General features: G+C 41.2%; 1 long non-coding RNA gene across 1 annotated transcript in view; it reads left to right on the top strand.

The window, feature by feature from the left end:
• LOC121920628 overlaps nt 1–20,342 on the top strand; it is a 22,108-nt gene extending 1,766 nt beyond the window's left edge. The window contains exons 2-3 of the long non-coding RNA XR_006101736.1: nt 9,968–10,199; nt 20,002–20,342. This is a non-coding gene — a long non-coding RNA (uncharacterized LOC121920628). The remainder of the gene's footprint in view (nt 1–9,967; nt 10,200–20,001) is intronic.
• The last annotated feature ends 268 nt before the right edge of the window (nt 20,343–20,610 follow it).

The raw sequence follows: 20,610 nt of genomic DNA, 5'->3' as shown, positions 1-20,610 counted from the left end.
AGCCATTACAATGCTCATTTTCCATTCTTTGTATTTCAAACTGGTCATTTAATCCTTAGTGGCCAAACTCTATTTATACCGAGATTAGCCTTTTCCAGGTCTTTCAGTTTGCATTGTGGCCCTAGAACCTAGATTAATTATCTATTGTTACCATATGACAAGTGCAGGTTTAATTTAGGCCCGATTTAAACGGGCACTATGAGGCACCCTCGTCATGTGTGAGGGGTGGTGCTTTCAAAAGCCCCTCGCCCCTCGCACATGATGGGGGCGTAAAAATGGCAGTGCCCTATACACATGGGTGCTGTCATTTTGATGTGATGGATGCCTAGCATCCGCACATCATGGCACCCAGGTGATGTCACAAGGGCGCCAATGGTGCACTGTGGTGTCACTGGCGTGCCGGAAAAAGAAGCCGCTTTTTGCAGTTTCTTTTTATTGCCTCCGCCAAGCTGCGCGATATATCTGCTGCAGCTTGCCAGCGGCACAAATGGCACCGCCGCCAGACCGTCCTTTAAGGATGGTCTGTAGCACACCTTAGAATAGTGTGAACCATTCACCTCCAAACATGTACTGCCATCATGTTTGTTTATTTTGCTTCTCTTTGGAGCAAAATATATTTTCTGAAAGGCTTCTCAAATGTGTGGATGAAATGAACAAAGGAGCCTTTCCCTTACAGCAATGCCCTGCCTTTTTGAGTGCAAAGCGATTAATCATGTCCAGGCTAGAAATGGTTCCAGGTTAAGTACTTTTTTATTTTTATAAGGATTGATACAGCATCCATAAATACCTGAGTCACCAGAAACTGAGATTAACATGAGTGCTATTTTTATAGAGTGTTCTTTTTAATATTTCAGATATGATCCAAATCGTTCAACAAAAGTGTCTCTCTTTAATTCAGCATTTTCAAATAAGATGTTTCTTAAAGACACAAGAAGAAATAAAAGTGTAAAAGGCCACAGTTGATGGCTTTTCCCCACTCGCTGGGTGATGAAAAGGCATCAGAGAGAAGAGGCCAGAGAGGACAAGGACACTTCCCAATGCCTCCTGGAGTTCCCTGTTGTGCCAGGCACATCAGGGAGGCCGATGCCGGTGGCAGTTCCCTAAGTCATGGGTTGGCTCATGTCATCCCAAGACTTCCTTAAAGGGGAAGATCCCATGTTTCTTCTACTTTCTCGTCCCTCTCTCTTCCCAATTTCATAGTTACTCCCCTACATATTGGTAAGGGTTATTTTATTGTTTCCATCTTGGTTCAATGTCATTTTGCTAAGATTCCTTAATGGCTGCCTGTTATGGCTGGTTTGTAAAGTCGAAGGCTTTCATGGCTGGCATCCATAGTTTTTTGTGGGTTTTTTGGGCTATGTGGCCATGTTCCAGAAAAGTTTCTTCTTGACATTTCACCAGCATCTGTGGCTGGCATCTTCAGAGAATGCTTTGCCTGGAAAAACTGGGTGTATATATATTGTGTGAGCCTGGGAATGCAGGAGCGATTTTCATGACTGGTTTGTTTGGGTCTTCTTTTGAGGTATGCATTTTCTGAACCAATATGTTGGGCGGGGCTTGTCTCCTGGCTGACAAGTTGCATGCTTTACTGCAGCAAGTCCAATCAGTACGAGGTGAGCATAAAGCCAGGTTACATGAATTTCAAATGTTGGCAGGATTGTTGAATTTTGCATGCAAGGTGGTTACACTGGGACAGGCTTTCAGTGCTTGCCTGTACCACCCTACAAGGGGAGTGATGGTATCTGATCGCCACATCCATATCACTAAGGAGGATCTGGGAGAGTGGGAGGAGTTCTTGCACAAGTTCAATGGAGTGTCATTTTGGAGGAGTGAGATGCTCCTAAAGGTGGGTTTAAGGTTCACTCAGATGCTTTGGGAAGACATAGCTTTGGGCTATTCTGGCAAGGCCAATGGTCTGCGAAGCACTGGCCAATGGGGTCATGAAAGATCTCACATTCCTGGAGTTATTTCCCATTGTAGTGACCATCCACGTCTGGGCCAAGGAACATTCACACAATACAGTTTTGTTCTGGTGTCGTAACCAAGTGGTTGTCCATGTTGTTAATTCTTAGAGCTCCAAGTCCCCAAGGGTGATGGATTTGATTAGGTCCATGGTGTTGCAATGCCTGTGATACAATGTGCTTTGTCAGTCTCGCCATGTTCTAAGATTACAGAATCCCCTGGCAGATTCCCTCTCATTCTTTCAGTTTGACAGGTTTCAGGAGCTAGCACCAGAGGCACTGCTGCTGCCGTTGGAGGGCCTGGAGCACCTATAGAACCTTTCAATCCATTGCTCTCTCCAGACGCAAGTTGTATCAGCTTTATATGCTCTCTTTCTGGAAGTTCCTGGCATCTGTGGGTGAAGTTGAGACCTGGCCCCTGAAGATGGAGGTCATATTCCATGGCACATTTCAGGGGGGCTGGATTATCACCAGTCACAATCAGGGGGTGTCTTGTAGCATTGGCCATTTATGCTGGGGCAAGTGGTTTTCCGGACCCTAGGGAAGATTTACGGATCAGGAGGGCCCTGGAGGGCTCGACTAGTGAGACATCTCACCTATGGGACACTCATTAGCTGTTTCTGAGCTCATACTCGCATGTATTCGTCACTTTCTACACATTGTGTTTCACCCAGGGAGGTGGAGCTGCTCCAGGCAACCTTTACATTAGCTTTCTTTGCAGCCACCCAGATTAGCAAACTCATTCCCAGATCCCAGGCCAATTTGTCTGGGAGAGCCTTGTTGATGTCATACCTGCAGTTTGCTGAGCATGGGCTTGCGATACACTTTAGGCATTCGAAGACTGACCAGAGGTGTTGGGAACAAACCATAATTTTGGCAAAGTCCCCACAAGTCCAGATTTGCCCTGTAGCTGCCATGATCATTTTTATTTTTATTTTTTTATTTTTTTGGTTTTACACCCCTCGGGGCTTCCCCTAAAATTGCAGTTTAGGGTGGTGTTTTGTAGGGCTATGGCTGCCCTATACATTCCCACAGCACAATTTTCCACTCATTCATTCCAGATCAGAGCGGCCACAGCTGCTGCCTCTCAAGGTTTGTGAATGGTGTAATTCAGCAAATTTGGAGGTGCGCTCAGGATCCTTTCACCTGTATGTGCGAGCCCAAATCAGTGCACTCATGGCTGCCCACCTGTGAAACCCACAAGTGGGTCCCCCTGCTGTTTAACTCTTTCATTTATTGAAGCAGGTGGACTGCCTTGGCATGTCTGGATAATAGGTCACAGTCTCATTTTTTGGGCTGAGTAACACTCAATGCAATCAAACAGAGGCTGGGATTTGCGTCTGACACAGATGGCACACATTCCCTGGTGTGGGCAATAAGGATGTCATCAGGAGCCCTCCTACCTCATGTAATTGAGCTGGCTGTGGCACATCCACATCCTCACGTACTTCTGATTAATCTCAGAGAGAACAACCTGGTGAGGACCACGGGAGTGAAGCTTGTTGGAATGATCATCTACATGAGATTCAACACATCCTGACAGGAACAGTGATCATGTGGACTAAATTGCTGCCAAGGAGAGCCTGGCATGGGGCCAGGAGTGAGGCGACCATCAACATAGCACAACGTAGAACGTTTTGTCAACAGAGACATTATGAAGAGAGTGGTCTGGGTTGGAGGTGCAGTGATCCACCATGCAGAAATACGGGCAGAGTCCAGCTGTGACCTTTACTTGGACTATGTGGCTCAGCACATTTTGGGGGTTATCCAGAGGAGTGGGAGAGAGGGGGTGGCAAGCTAGACTGGCCCCCTCTTGTGGCAGTTCACTGATACCCCCCATTTGACTAAGTCACCAGCATAGTATGGGCACAATAATTTGTACACGATGATTTATGATGACCAGTTACTTGATTTATTTTGATGCATGATTGATTGACTTATAGAGTTGTTATCAGAAATGATAACTGATTTATATCTGCTTTGCCATTGCTTATTACTTGATTTATTACACGATTTATAACTACCTCATAACTAGTTATTTCTTGTAGATCTGATTGATTTATGACTCTCATCTAGATGATTTATGACCCCTGTACTATACAATAAAGTTGTGGCCATTTATTATCCACAACATGAAAATTGGCCTCTTTGTGTACTGGCACAATGAGAGCAGAGGAAGATGTACCTAAATAGAAGAAACATCCAGGAGATAGTTCCTTAGGTTGCAATCCTATACTTTCTTGCCTAGCAGTAAGAAATGTCATGTGGAGGATTGTGCTGCCAGATTCCTATCTTGAGTTACATCTGCACTTAAACACTTTAACACCATGGCGAAAGGCTATGGAATTCTGTCATTTGTAGTTTTGTGAGATATTTAGCCTTCTCTATTAGAGAAATCTGGCGCCAAAACAAACTACAATCCCTAAAATTCCATAGCACTGATCCATAACAGTTAAAGCGTTATCAAACTGCATTACTTCTGCAGTGCAGATCCAGCCCAAGTAACTGATGATCAAATTAGTTCCCCAAGCAGATGGAGGGTGGAGAGGAGCAGGGCCAACCCTCCCATTAGAAAGGCAGAAGTGCCAGGTTCTTCATTCTCCCTCCCCCACTTGTTGATGAACAGATCTTTGAGGTCACAGATACTGGGCCTTTAAACTACAGTAGTCTTTTCCTCAGCTATGTTTGAGAATACTAACCAGACCAGGTGGCTTTTGCATGAGACAGGTAGGAGTGCCATTTTTCCTTCATCTCAAGGCAATATGATGCCTTAGACTAGATCTGAGAAAACGCAGGTTATCAGACTGAAAAGATCAAAGTTCTGTTCTGAAGACCAAAGTTCTATCAACTATCACCCCTAAGAAAACAAATAGGAATGAGCCTTCAAGTAGAAGAACAAATTGAACCAGAGCACGAAATTATTGGGGGGGAAATTATTTATAATAGTGAGTGAAACACTAGAAAACAGTCATCCACTTCTGATGTAAATCTTTTAATAATAATGTTTAAATATTTCTTTCTAAGCAATGTAAAATATGCAATACAGTACTAGATGAGCATTGTGAGATAATAATTTTATAGTTGTAGCAGAGTTCTGCTCCAGGCTGTTCCAGTGATGCTGGCTCTCACCCCAAGACAAGTAATTGGCTGAATGAAATTAATGTTGAATTTCAGAGAAGGAGGAACTTTTTAAGGTCATGTGTGGCCTGTGCACATGCACAGAAGCTCTCCAGAACCACAGGGACTAAAAACGCCTGGAGGATGCAGCCAGAGAACTACACAAGTACAATCACTATGAAGGCTCTATTTATTACACTGATAATATGCAGGCACCTAGCCATGGTGTGGGAGGGTGTTTGTATATGTTTGGGGAGATTCTTTTGCATGATGCTTTCATTATTTCATACAGTCGGGCCATTACTGCTTCTGGCAAATTAGGATCAGAGTGGCCAGAGCCAGAAGTATAACTGACATCAGGAAAGGGTCAAAATCCAAGACAATAAAACAGCAGTGCAAGGGCCAGAAGTAACACCAAAGTCAGGCAAGAGTCACATTCCAAGGTGGGTGGGAACAGGAGCAAAGAAAGAGAGTTTTCTTATACTCAAGACATACTGTTGAGCAAGCTCAGAGTCCTAGCTTGTGGTATGGGGTTGTATTGTTTAAGTAGACTGGTCCAACCTACCCAAATGAGAGAGGTTAATCTTCTGTGCTTGCCAAGCAAAAATGTAAAGGCTTAAGCCTGAGCATTGAAGTCCATTTCCTGATTCCTGCCTTAGAACATATTAGTGTCTGTAAGTCAAACTGATATAATTTGGTCAGTGATTGTCAACATTGGGCCCTCCAGATATTTTGGACTTCAATTGCCACAAACTCTGATCATTTGCTAATCATGACTGGGGCTACTGGAAGTTGAAGTCAAAAACACTTGGAGAACCAAATGTTGAGAACACTAAAAAAGAAAAAGAAAAAAGAGTGGCTGATGAAAACATTGGGGTCAGTGAAATTAGTTAATAGGAGAAGGTCCCTCTTTTTAGGAGAAAACAGTGAAGGAAATTTGGTGGCCAGTCATCTGTGCGTGACAGTAAAATGCCAAAATGAGCAATCAGTTTCTTGACTAGACAAACATATTACAGAAGGCTGTGTCTTTTCTAAATCTTTTTAGGTTTTATTTGTGTGTTGCTTGCTATAGTATTTACTTTTACTTGTTTCCTTTGTATTTGTCAATGAAAGCTGCAAGTGATTGAGGGTGCATCTATACTGTATAAATAATGCAATTTATCATGTAGCTCCATCCTATGGAATCCTGGGATTTGTAATTTTACAAGGTCGTTTGCTGTTTCTGCCCAAGCATGCTGATGCCTCATAGAATCATAGAGTTGGAAGAGACTCCAATGGCCATCCACTTCAACCCCCCTGCCATGAAGGAACTCACTGTTAAAGCACCCCCATCCATCAATGTCAACATCCTTTTTGAATTTTGGTGCCCAGAACTGGTCATAGCTGGGGCCTCACCAAAGCAGGATAGAGTGCCACTGTGTGGAGAAGATGACAAAATGCTAACAGAAGACAGAAAAAAGGCAGAATTACTCAACACCTTCTTTGCCTCAGTCTTCTCAGAAAAGGAAAGGGATGCTCAACCTGAGGATAATGGAGCAGAGGACAGAACAGGGGAATTTCAGCACAGAATAAGTAAAAAGATAGTACAGGAATACCTTGTTAATCTAAATGAATTTAAGTCTCCAGGACCAGATGAACTACATCCAAGGGTATTAAAAGAACTGGCAAATGTAATATCGGAGCCATTGGCAATAATCTCTGAGAACTCCTGGAGAACAGGAGAAGTCCCAGCAGACTGGAGGAGGGCAAACATTGTCCCCATCTTCAAAAAGGGGAAAAAAGAGGAACAATTACTGTCCAGTTAGTCTGACATCTATACCAGGAAAGATTCTGGAGCAGATCATTAAACAGAGAGTCTGTGAACATCTAGAAGGCAATTCCATAATCACAAAAAGTTCTAAGGAATAGATAACTAAGGAGGAACAAAGAAGAGAGCTGAATAAGTTATGTGAGAAGATGTGTGTAAGAGACATCTAAGATGGTAAAGAATGATATGTGAGGGAAAGGGGGGATGGAAGTGAAGAAATGTGATAATATTGTAATGCAAAAATGTTAATATATGTGTGTATTTTTTAGCTTTTCAATAAAAATTAAAAACAACAAAAACAAAACAAAACAAAAAACAAAAAAAAAAGTCAACATGGGTTTCAGAGAAAGAAGTCATGCCAGACAAATCTGATCTCTTTCTTTGTTAAAATTACCAGCTTGGTAGATGAAGGGAATGCTGTGGATATAGTAAGTAAATCTTGATTTCAGTAAGGCCTTTGACAAGGTTCCCATGACATTCTTGCAAACAAACCAGTGAAATGTGGGCTTGACAAAGTAACTGTTACATGGATTTGTAATTGATTGACTGGCCAAACTGAAAGGGTGCTCAACAATGGCTCCTTTTCATCCTGGAGAGAAGTGACCAGTGGGGTCCCACAGGGCTCTGTCCTGGGCCCAGTGCTATTCAACATCTTCATCAGTGACTTGGATGACAGAATTGGGAGCATACTCATCAAATTTTCAGATGACACCAAATTAGGAGGAATAGCTAATACTCCAGAAGACAGGATCAAAATTCAAAATGACCTGAATAGACTAGAAAGCTGGGCCAAAGCTTGTAATTAATGTAATGTGGTTTTAATTTTATGTTGTTTTAATAATTTTACTATGTACACCGCTTTGATCAGTGCGGAAAAGCGGTATAGAAATAAATTTTATTATTATTATTATTATTATTATTATTATTATTATTAACAAAATGAAATTCAACACAGAGAAATGTAAGGTACTGCACTTAGAGCGGAAAAATAAAATGCACAGATATAGGATGGGTGACACCTGGCTGAACAAGACTACAGTACATGTGAACGGGATCTGGGAGTCCAAGTAGACCATAAGTTGAACATGAGTCAACAGTGTGATGCAGCAGCTAAAAAGGCCAATGCAATTTTAGGTTGCATCAATAAAAGTATAGTGTCTAGATCAAGAAAAGTAATAGTGACACACTATTCTGCTTTGGTCAGGCCACATCTGGAATATTGTGTCCAGTTCTGGGCACCACAATTCAAAAAGGACATTGAGAAACTGGAGCATGTCCAAAGGAGAGCAACTAAAATGGTGAAGGCTCTGGAAATCATGCCCTATGAGGAACGACTTAGGGAGCTGGGAATGTTTAGCCGGGAGAAGAGAAGGTTAATAGGTGATATGATAGCCCTGTTTAAATATTTGAAGGGATGTCATATTCAGGAGGGAGCACGCTTGTTTTCTTCTGCTCCAGAGAACAGGACCCAGAACAATGGATGCAAGCTACAGGAAAAGAGATTCCACCTCAACATTAGGAGGAACTTCCTGACAGTAAGGGCTGTTCAGCAGTGGTACAAACTCCTTCGGAGTGTAGTGGAGTCTCCTTCCTTGGATGTCTATAAGCAGAGGCTGGATGGCCATCTGTCGAGGATGCTTTGATTGTGATTTCCTGCATGGCAGGAGGTTGGACTGGATGGTCCTTGTGGTTTCTTCCAACTCTACGATTCTATGATTCTATGATTCTATGACTTGCAAGTATTTAATGGTAAACCAATACTGCTTAAGAAATCCACTCCAGTTCAGAACTGGGACAATGTGGTCGGTAGCATTCATAGCATGTATAGTGTTGGTTGGCAGAATTGTTTGCTGAATAGATCAGTGAGGTTAATGGCAGTTTTCAGAAAGATAAAATTCCCACTTCACTAGGTTTTGCCAAGCAGTTTTTTGTCATTGCATTGCTTTGTAGTCAAAATAATAATTAATTGTAGTGTACAAAATTTTAAACTACAACCTAAAATAATAAGGTACATAGGTTGCAATGGCAATATTTTATTTTTAAAAAAGAAATATACTTTGTTTCTGCATTCCTTTCCCACTCCTCTGCACATGCATTGACAGATATATGTTTAGATTGTGGTGGTATGTGTCTGTAGCTACTACACAGGGACTAAGCAAATGCTCCTAAATATCTACAAAAAAAATGGAGGACTACCACCTGCAGAAAATACTTTAGTCTCATATTAACCAATTATATAAGATCACAAATGTTTCAGGTGGATAGCTGGAAAGACAAGATGTGAGAGTTAAAAGGTAAGCGGCTATTTAATCGGGGAAGAAAGAATACAGAAACAAAACTGAAGGTAGGATGACTATATGGACAGATCTCAGTAACAGAGGAGGCTAAAAATTAGGCATGTTCACAGTTAGATCATGCAGTATGGCTTCCATGGACACAGAAGTAATTCATGTTCCTACCGGTCTTATGTGCCAGGAAGAGTTAGTATCCTTGTCTGCAGCTGCTACCCTGGCCCAAGGTCCTCTCAGGGTAGCTATTTACATTTTTAAAACCATGCATATTAATTGCTCCCATTTCAGTCTGGCCCTATAATGATGTCCTGAATTATGTCACAGTCCAGACCTTCTACACATACTTGCATGCTTATTTCTGCACACACGTGCATGTGTACAGAGAGAGAGAGAGAGAGAGAGAGAGTTCCCCATATGGTACTGGGTGGTGTGCAAATATTTTGTAGTCATTTAGTAACCAGTTCCACAGTACAGTCAACTGCATATCATAGTGGAGCAGGTTCCTGCTGGTGGGGGTACCATGTGATATGCACAGACCTCATTGACTACAGAATCAGGTGATAGAAAAGCACATTCCACATTGGTGTGCTGTCTGTGCCGGGGTAGTGATGAAGAGAGCTAGATCCCCATAAAGCATGAATACTGTCATACAGAATGTTTCTCTTCCAATACGCCTTTAAATCTCTGGTATGCTATTTGAGTCTTACAGCTCATTTGCACCAATTTATCAAAGAGCTTGTCTGCCAATGTGTGGATGAGACTGCATAACTGATTCAGATTTTTTTTCCCAGATTTTCATTGGTGAGAAACAAGGAATATGATCTTTTGAAAAGGAGTTAGTTTTGAGTGTTCCAAGTTGCTGGGAAGAAAACAAACATGTAGGAGGCTTCTGCTGAAGGCCTAGAAACCACAGGAATTTGGGGTGGGTCTCCTCTGGCAGCACTGCCTGATCCATTACGGTATACAACACACTATGGGATCAAACTTCCTAGACAACAACACAGTGGAAAGCATCTCATAACAGTAAATATGAAATTAATATTTAACATTTGTATTGAGATTAGATGAATGATAACTTTTTTTTGGACAGACTTAGCCTTCCATTTATTCCTTACAGAGACTTTAGACCAGACCTAAGGCCCTATCTGCACTAAAGTAATAATGCAGTTTACACTAGTTTAACTGCCATGGCTCAATGCTATGGAATCCTGGGCTTTGTAGTTTTGTAGCATCAGAGCTCTCTCACAGAGAAGAGAACTAAGTATCTCACAAAACTACAAATCTTAGAATTCCATAGCACTGAGCCATGGCAGTTAAAGTGTTGTCAAACTGCATCAGTTCTGCAGTGCAGATGCAGCCTAAGCATCAATAAAAGCATGGGGGAGCTGTTAAATGCAGAGGCAAGAATGGAAATATCTTCCCCACTACTACCTGACAGATGTTTGGTAGCAAGAGTGAGAAGTCTGTGGCCCTCCAGATGTTGCTGAAGTAAGAGTAAGAGTTCCAGCAGCCCTAGCAAGTATAGTCAATGGGGAATAATTCTGGGAGATGTGGTTTGAAAATATCTGGAAGGCCACACATCCCTGTATTATATGATTCCTGTGTTACATTTATACTGAATGTAGTCAGACCAATGCTATCTTTATAACCTCTGACACAGGGAGGACTAGTGAAATGGCCAGAGATGTTGTGGTTATAAACCCATGGAAATGTCAAACCATACATCCCAGGATTCTGTTCCCATACTTTTTTTTTATGAAGTCAAGCATCTACTAGGACTGGTCAGTTCAAAAAGAAAAAAGGGGTAAAGGGGTAAACAATGGGAGGAAAGAATTCAGCTAATTTTAAGCACTTAATAAAACAATTGTTCTCGGTGGTAGAGTTAAGCATGTTCCAGCAAACTCAATGGGATTTAACTTTGAGCCTTCCATGCCAGATATAAGGAGAAGCAGAAATAAGACAGTCAAGTTTAGGCTCAGGAGTAAAACTGGCAAAGTGAGCTATGTATGTTTTGAACATTAAACATTTAAGCCTCATTCTAAGGTCCGAAACACACTGCAGAAATACTCATGTTTGAGACCACGTTCACTGCCCTGGATTACTGCTAATGAATCCTGGGAATTGTAGTTTTATTGTGGCACCAGAGCTCTCTGACAGAGAAAGTTAAATGTCTCATAAAACTACAATTCCCAGAATTCCCTAGCCAGGCCAGGTCAGTTAAAGCAGTCTCAAACTGGATTATTTCATTGGAAAAAAACCAATAATGCTAGGAAAGGTGTAGGGAAGTAGAAAAAGAGGAAGGCCGCATGCTAGATAGATGGACTAATAAAGAGATGTGGGTTTGCAGGAGCTTGCCAGATCAGTGGAGGACAGGGGGTCTTGGAGATGTCTCATCAGTAGGATCGTCATGAACTGAGATCGACACGAGGGAAGTTAACAACAGCAACAAACTCAGAAGTAGTCTGGCCAGTTCCTTCCTCTGAAGTATGGTCTACAGCACTTGGTATTTGTTGATGTAAGTATTAACCAGGCAGACCCTGCTTAGCTTCTGAGAAATAAAAGCCATTTTTCAAATTTGTGTGACACTATCTTACACATGCTTTTTTAAAATCAAAGATTAAATGCCATTTGCCATTAGTAAACTGCCAGGGACAGGAGAGGATTTTGCAGGAATTCAATTAGAATTTGGTGAAAGTGATTAGAATCTGTCAGTCTACAGAGCCGAGTCAGCAAAAGTTTCAAAATGACAAAGCAAAGTGTGACTGCCAATGAGTCTGTACTTAAATCTCTTCCAAGACGGAGAGTTTGATGACATTCTTAAGGGTGGCAGTCTTTGTGATGCAATTTTCAGGAGTTCCAGCTCTTCATTTATTTGGGTGTCACCCTTTTACATAGTAAATTGACCCTAAGACAAAATTAAAAATATAACAAACAATGCAATCAGTAAGTTTTAATCACCTCATTGCAAACTGCTTAAAAAAAAGAAAAGCTGGTTTGTACAATACCAGGTTGGTTAAATTACAGAAACCCATTTAAAGGGTGACTTTTCAACAAAAGCAGGAATGGGGACAAAGTGGAGGCACTGTTTTTCCAGAGCAAAATACTTTGATATGGTCCCCTATGACATTCTTGCAAACAAGCTAGTAAAATATGGGTTAGACAATGCAACTGTTAAATGGATTTGTAATTGGTTGACTGGCCGGACCCAAAGGGTGCTCAGCAATGGCTCCTCTTCATCCTGGAGACAAGTGATTTGTGGGGTGCCAGAGGGTTCTGTCCTGGGCCCAGTGCTATTCAACATCTTTATCAATGATTTAGGTGACAGAATAAGAGACATGCTTATTAAATTTGCAGGTAACATTAGATGAAATTAGAAGGAATAACTAATACCCCAGAGGACAAGATCAAAATTCAAAATGGCTGATGAAACTGTGTGAAAGGGATCGAGAAGTCCAAGTAGACCACAGGTTGAACATGAGTTAAGAGTGTGCTAAAAAGGCCAATATGATCCTAGGCTGCATCAATAAAAGTATAGTGTCTAGATCAAGGGAAGTAATAGTGTCACTCTATTTTGCCTTGGTCAGGCCTCACCTGGAATATTTTGTCCAGTTCTGGGCACCACAATTCAAAAAGGATGTTGACAAGCTGGAGCATGTCCAGAGCTGGATGACCAAAATGGTGAAAGGTCTGGAGACCATGTCCTGTGAGGAGAGACTTAAGGAGCTGGGTATGTTTAGCATGGAGAGGAGAAGGTTAAGAGATGATATGATAGCCCTGTTTAAATACTTGAAGGGATGTCATATTGAGGAGGGAGCTAACTTGTTTTCTGCTGCTCCAGAGAACAGGACCCAGAGCAATGGATGCAAGCTACAGCAAAAGAGATTCTGCCTCAACATTAGGATGAACTACCTGACAATAAAGGCTGTTCGACAGTGGAACACACTCCCTTGGAATGTAGTGGAGTCTCCCTCCTTGGAGGTCTTTAAGCAGAGGCTGGATGGCCATCTGTCGGGGATGCTTTGATTGAGAGTTCCTGCATGGCAGGGGGTTGGACTGGATGGCTCTTGTGGTCTCTTCCAACTCTATGATTCTACTGCGTGAAATTTTCCTTCAGTCCTCAGATTTCTAACAATGTAATAATTTCAGCTGAGCATTTAGAAATACAGTTTAGACATGCAAAGGAAAGGAGAAGGCACAGCAGCAAAAAAAGAGTTTTAAGTGTGAACAGGGTTGCCTTACACGCTTGACATAGGTCAAAAGTGTTCATTACATGATCACATGTCATTCTCTCTCTCTTTTTTTCCCATCTGATTTCATAAGTGGCACATTACTAAATCGGAATTGCAGCAGTTTATAAGTAGTGCTGAACTATCATGGAAATGCATTTTATAAATGAAAGAAAAAAATACTTGGTAAGTCACCTTGATCACTCTCATACATGCATGAATGTATGAATGTATGAAAAGAGCTCCCTCACCCCCATTCCCCCCAAAAGCTTTACACATGTCATAAAATAGTCTCCTGGAATGTAGCAGTGGTGAGCAGGGCAAAAGAAGGGGGAGGATATTGTACCCCATAAGATTTCTGTCCCTTCCAATGAATTATTATTATTATTATTATTATTATTATTATTATTAACATTTATTTATAGATCACAGTATAGTTTGCACAGCACTTTACATAGTAAGGGTCAAATAAAAAGAAAAAAAGAAAAAAATCTGCCAAGCAGCATACAATCTAAAACAACAACATTACATGATTAAAATATCTCTAAAATAATACTAATTAGTATACAATAAAAACAAAGTAAGCAGCAGATTAACAACCAGTAATTTGGATTGCCCCAGACTTTTAGCATTGCACTAATTTCAGCTAAGCATTAAATATAGTTTAGTTGTCCGAAGGAGCAGCCACACAGCAAATAGAGAAGAATTTTAGGGGTAATTTTCAATGTCTCATACTTAGCAATGGTAGAAATTTGGAGACTGAAGAAAAATTTCTTTGGAAGGGACAGAAATCTTATTTGTGGGCAATTTGCCCCCTCCCTCCATAGCTACACCCTTGAACTAAAGTATTTTGCGACACAGAATGATTTACTAACACAAGGGGTGGGAATCCTGTGGCTTTCCCCTTTCAGTTGACGGCTGACTCCCAGAAGCCTTAGGCAGCATAGTCAAAGGTGAGTCTTTGATAGTCCAGCAATATGTAGGAGGTCTGTGATTTCTGCTTTATTCCATACTGTTATGTTCTCCACTACTTGCCCATTCATGGTGTTGTGAGTCTAAAGATTCATGTCTTCCCATTTATACTTTCTATGAAATTTAGAAACCTTACTTTTTTGGACTATGGTGTCCTACCTGGCTAGGAGATTCTGAGAGCTGTCCAACAATAACAAAAAAAATGTTTCCAAGTTCAGATTCTCCCATGAGCAACACTAGCATAAAAGTGGCAAACCTGCCTGGACATCTATTGTGCACTTTTGCTTTTAGTAAATCACAACATTGACACAAGCAAACAATGCTACTGAAAGGTTTGGGTTACTTTCACCAAATGCTCCTATTATACTTACCAGTTACCATTGATTCAGCTAAACCTAAGATCACACCCCTATTAATTCATACTTGAATTAAGACCCATAGAGTTTAATGGCAGGGAATTACAGGCTTATAAATACTGACCCAGAACTTAGTCCCCCTGAAATTACTAGTGTTTACTCCCTTGTGAGAAGAAAATCATAACTAGAACTTGGGGAACTTAATTTTCTGAATTACAGCTCCCAGAATGTGGAACTCTTAGCAACCTGCTGGCTTTTAAATATTTTGACTATGGCTTCCATTATCCCCAACAAAGTTGTCATACATGGGGGAGAGGCAGAGAGAGGGGGAGAGAAGAAAGAGGAAGGAAAGTCTGTTTTCATTTTGTTCCTGAAGCTTTCTAATCCTTCTACCTAACTTTGTGTATGTAAATTCAAGTTGCCTATCAATTTATGGCACCCCCATGAATTTCCCAGGGTTCTCTTAGGCAAGGAGTACTCAGAGGTGATTTTGCCAGTTCCTTTGTCTGAAATATAGCCTTGACTTAGTTGCATCTCCTTAGATATTGCTGTGCTATGGCTTGCTTATGGTCAGGGGCGATTAGTTGATGTTGTCTGAATGGGAGCTAATGGCTGGAAATCCTTTCTTGAATGAGGCCTTTAGCTGCATGGCAGGATCTTGAGACCAGTCCAAGTGGAGTGAGAGGCTGAAAGGTACAGTGGAAAAGAGAAGGCTTTATAATTTGAATGGGGACAATGACTGAGGGCTAGAGCTGGTATTGTTTCTAACTTTGGGGTTCTTTCTCTCTTTGGGGACTTGGGTTAGCACCCATACAGTTAGTTGCTTTAAGCATTGATTTGTCCCCAAAGCGGGGCCACCCCAACATATTTAGGTTCCTAAAGTGAAGGACAAGATGATACCCAAACCATATTCAATAGTTGGCTGGACTTCCAGTTGAATAGTGGCAATGGAAGAACATCTTCCACCACACCTGAGAGGAGCAAGCCATTCTAGGAGAAAGGGAGAGTCCATGTGGCAAACACAGCTTGGTCCTCCAACTGAGGAAAATGGCAAGATGTCTCAGAAGAAAAAAAAACTGTTGTGATTGCTGTTTCTCTCACACCTCTGCCCCCAGCATCTGTCACCTCAGGTGGCTGCTTTGATTTGCCTAACAGTAAGGCAAGCTCCTTTCTCTTCTGCTTGTACCTTTCAGAGACATATCCATGTTAGCCTGGAATATCAGTATGCAAGGGGATCTTGTATCACCTTTGAGACTAACTATGAAAAAGAAGTCGTAGCATAAACTTTCAGAGACTAGGGGTCTTGACAGATGGCCCCGAAGGGCCTAGCTGGATCAGGGCCACGGCAGCCTCACACTTGTGCCCTGATCTGACCTTTCAAGGGTGCAAAAAGGAAGCCACAAAAAGTGGCTCCTTTTTGCACCCTCAAAAGGGTGCCATAGCCACGGCTGCACAGCTATATGGCACTCTTTCAGCGCTGTGTCATCTGGACACAGTGCCGGAAGCACACCATGATGCTGCACACCATCTTGAGCAGCGTGTGGCATCAGGGCGCCCTGGGGGGCAGATTCAGTCGTGCGTCATGCAGATGCTGCATCCCAACTTTGCTGCCAGGCTGGCCTTTCAAGCCAGTCTATAAAGGGCATAAGTCTATTCCCCCAGAAGCAGTGCATATGAGGAAGTAGACCAAGTCTATGAAAGCTTATGCTCATGGACACAACAACAGGGTGTGTGGAGTGCAGACTGTGCTAGGTGACACCCTAAGATGAGGTGACACCACTGCTTCCCACTAGTCAACTGGAGGCCTTTTGGCAGAAACAGGCTGTGGCATTTGCTTGCATCCCTTTAAAATGCTGGTATGAGTAGGGCAAAGCTCAGCGGGAGGAGAAAGGAGGGACTCCAGAGGTTTTTTTTAAATTAAATTTAAATTTTTAATTTTTAAAAAAAGTTTTAAATTTTTTCTTTAAAAACATTACATATTGCCAAATTTTCACTTTAACCACATGCAACTAAATTTAAGATGTGTGTATATAGTAATTTAAAAGTATAATTTTTGTCAGCCAGTCCTGGATGGGGTCACACTTACCCCTATGGACAAAGTTCACAGCTTGGGAATACTCCTGGACCCATCTCTACAGTTATCATCTCAAGTGGATGCGATGTCCAGGAGTGCTTGGTACCAGCTTAAGCTGATACGCCAGCTGCGTCCCTACCTGGACCGAAAGGACCTTGAAACAGTGGTACACGCACTGGTAATCTCTCACTTAGACTTCTGTAATGCATTCTACATGGGGCTACCTTTGTACCAGGTTCGGAAGCTTCAGTTAATTCAAAATGCAGCAGCCAGATTGATCACTGGAACTTCCAGGTCAGATCATATAACACCTGTCCTAAAATCCTTACACTGGCTGCCAATTAGCTTTCGGGTGCAATACAAAGTGTTGGTTGTTACCTTTAAAGCCCTACATGGCTTGGGCCTGAGTTACTTGAGGGAACGTCTCTCTCTACACAATCTGCCCCGCACCCTCAGGACAACAGGGAAGAATCTGTTAGACTACTCAAAGGTCAGACTAACAGTTACTTCCAAAAGAGCATATACAGCTATGGCCCCCAGGTTATGGAACAATCTGCCAGAGGAGATCCTTCTCATCACGACCCTAGATGCCTTTAAGAAGGCACTAAAGATGGATCTTTTCCGGCGGGCATACACAACTGACCTCCTATAAAGAACTTTAGGAAACCTCACTTCCGGTCAGAACAGCATAACTGCCCGCTGCCCTGCGACTACTGTAATTGAAATTTTTTACTTTGTGATGTTTTTATGATATGTGTTTTACACATGGTTGCCTGTATGGAGATTTTTGGTTATAATCCCGCTTCGATCCATTGGGAGAAGTGGGAAAATACAAATAAACTTCTTCTTATTATTATTCTTATTTTTCTTATTCTTCTTATTATTATGAGGGCGGGTAGAATGCAAGTCATTTCAACATCATGCCAAAAGAAAAGAGGGAATAAATCACCAGAAAAGAAGATGAAGGAGGGCACAATTTTGCATTTTAAAAAGCATACACTGCCAATTTATTTGGGTAGACTGAGATTTATAAATCAAACAGCATTTAAAGAAAGGCAGTACGTCAGGGTAAGCAGGTTTTTGACCATGGGCCCTTTCAAACTGCACAGTTATAGCACTACGATTCCACTTTAACTGCCACAGCTGCATTTTATGTTACCCTGGGATTTGCACTTTGAAGAGGTAATAGAGGGCTCTGGCTGAGTATTCTAAATGCACCTAAACTTCACATCCCAGGATTCCACAGGATGCAGCCATAGTAGTTAAAGTGGATCATAGTAGTATAATGGTATCATCTTCCAGGGCCCCAGGTGATATGTGCAGCTGCTCAGTCCATGTGCTCACTGTGGCAACCTTAAAGACATTGCTCTCTTTTCATCTGGTTCTTTATCTATGCTGAAATTGGACCTGATAAATCTTCAATGCCTTCACACATACAATAATTCTGTGGCAGCTCTTCATGTGAAAGGCTGTAAAATTTGGATACGTGGCCGCCCTAAAAGAAGGAGAAGAGTGGAAACTTTCTTCCATCCTGCCCTCCTCCTCCACAAATGCCCGTCTCCTTGTTGTCTTTCCATTGGTAGGCTAAGACATTTTTATTCAGGCAGGCTTTTAAAACACAACGTTTTTAAAGAACGGGCTGAGGGTATTGCACAATTTTAATTGTACTGTTTTTACACACTTTTATCTTTTTTTAAACTGGATTTTATTCTTTTAATGAATTATGTGTTTTAATATTGTAATACTCTGATTCTATTTTAATGCTCACTTTTGTATGTTTTTAATTGTATTGTTCTTTTAAACTGTAAGCTGCTTTGAGTCCTAGTTTGGGGGGAAAGCAAGATATAAATAATTGTTGTTATTCATGATATAAATAATTGAATAAATTCCCACCAGAAAGGTCCTTTCAGAGGCTGGGAAAATAACTTTTTCAAAAGCTTTAAAAAAAAACCTTAAAGTTACTTTTTTGGACTACAGGTGTGCTAGCTGGACAGTTCTGAGATCTGTAGTGCAAAAAAAGTATCATTTCTAAGTGGTGATGATGATACTTCTGCAAGCTGAGCAGCCTCAGCTGTTGTGGCAACATGAGCCCCCTGAGGCTGACATACACGCATGTGCACTGAGAAAGTTTGGAAAGTTTGAAATGCAATGAGAAACCCAATCCCCTTTTAGCCAAAATTTTCCAGCAGCCCAAGAGGTTCCTTAGGTGACCTAGCTTCTTCTGAGGGACTCAGTCAATCAGTCAATCAATCAATAGTTTATTCAGTCATTGACCAAAATAAAATATAATAAAAATATAAATACAGAGATAATAGTATGATCAAAACAGTACAATTATTGGAACTCCTTTTCTTGCTGAGGACAGGCAAGACTTTATTTGGTGCATTGCAGGAGTGGGAAAACAGTAGAAATACCACCTTAGTCACTTATGAGAATACTTTTGCTGCTGGATGGGAGAGGTGAACAGGTCAGATTTTTTAACTTTATTTTTTCTATTGCTTTCAGATTTATTTATTTATTTATTTATTTGGCTGTTCTTAACACCAGAAGTAGGGGGTAGGATATGCCTTCAGGTAAATATTATTAAGGAACAACATTTAGTATCTGGTCATTTGCCAGTTTGAAAAGCACTCTTCCTCTCTTCCATAGTTCATTGAATTCACATGTTTTGTTATTAACTTTGGCATGCAACATTTTGTTGCTGAATCATGGGTATCTTTGAACAGACTGCTTCTAAGAGAATAATATACGAGGTATTCTGTGGTTTGATTCACACAATAAGACAGGTTCTGGTTTGAGGGAATTCTGGCTTCTTATTGTACCCCCAAAACATTCCCATAAACAAACAATGGTTCATTAGCAAGCCACAAACAATAATTAGGAACCATCAATTGTTGGCCTATAATCTCTGGCTGGTTTAAACCATTGTTGTGGTTCATCCCTGGTTTCTCCACCAGCTGCTGCTGCCCATCCTGAAGCAGAACCTGACAAAAGGGCTGGGAGAAAAGCAAACCAAAAACAGGGGGGAAAAGTTGTTCTTTTTGTTTAGTCATTTGAAACAACAAACCATGGCAGATATAAACCATGGCTGGGTGTAATGTGCAAACACAGCCTATAGCTCTAACTTTAGTGTGGGACAAAAGTTCTGCATGAGAACTTCAGCATCAATTGCATTATGTGTTTTTCTTATTTTTCAGATGCTTTGGATATTCAAATTCCATGTATGCAAGACTGTCAAGAGTACTGAGTATTGAAAAGATCTAAAATTAGATGGAGGAGAAGTTGGGAGGGAATTTGATGCAAACAGATGAGTACAAGTGTACTGCATGAGTGCTTTGGTTAAAATAAAAAGGTTTCTAACCAATAATGAAGTCCAAACAAGAAAGCAATGGAGAATCAGCGTTCCAGTTCAATGAACCAAGTCACCCGTTCCAGGACAGTGCATTGTTTGGCGGAACTAAGTAGCAAACACGGTGTACATTGCTGAGATACTTTTTCAAAAGTAAGGAAGTTGGTTGCCTAATTCCTATTAATTTTAACTGAGTTAACATGTCTAAATCCTCTCCCAAAAAATAAACTTTTAAAAAATGCATGCTGTTGGGATTTCTTAAAGTGCACTAAGCCCCTACAAAAACACTTTGATAAAAAATGTGTTGGATATTTCCAACAGAATGAGTTAAAGAACAAGTGATCAAATCTTTTGGGAAATCAAGAGATCCTTGCCATAGCCGAACTGTTAAAATTCATGTGACTTTGGGAAAAATATATTTTTAAATGAATCAAATTAAATGTTCAGCCTTCCTAAC

This window comes from Sceloporus undulatus, chromosome 2 (assembly GCF_019175285.1).
Source record: "Sceloporus undulatus isolate JIND9_A2432 ecotype Alabama chromosome 2, SceUnd_v1.1, whole genome shotgun sequence".
Lineage (NCBI taxonomy): Eukaryota > Metazoa > Chordata > Lepidosauria > Squamata > Phrynosomatidae > Sceloporus > Sceloporus undulatus.
This window is presented reverse-complemented; position numbering and strand designations above follow the sequence as displayed.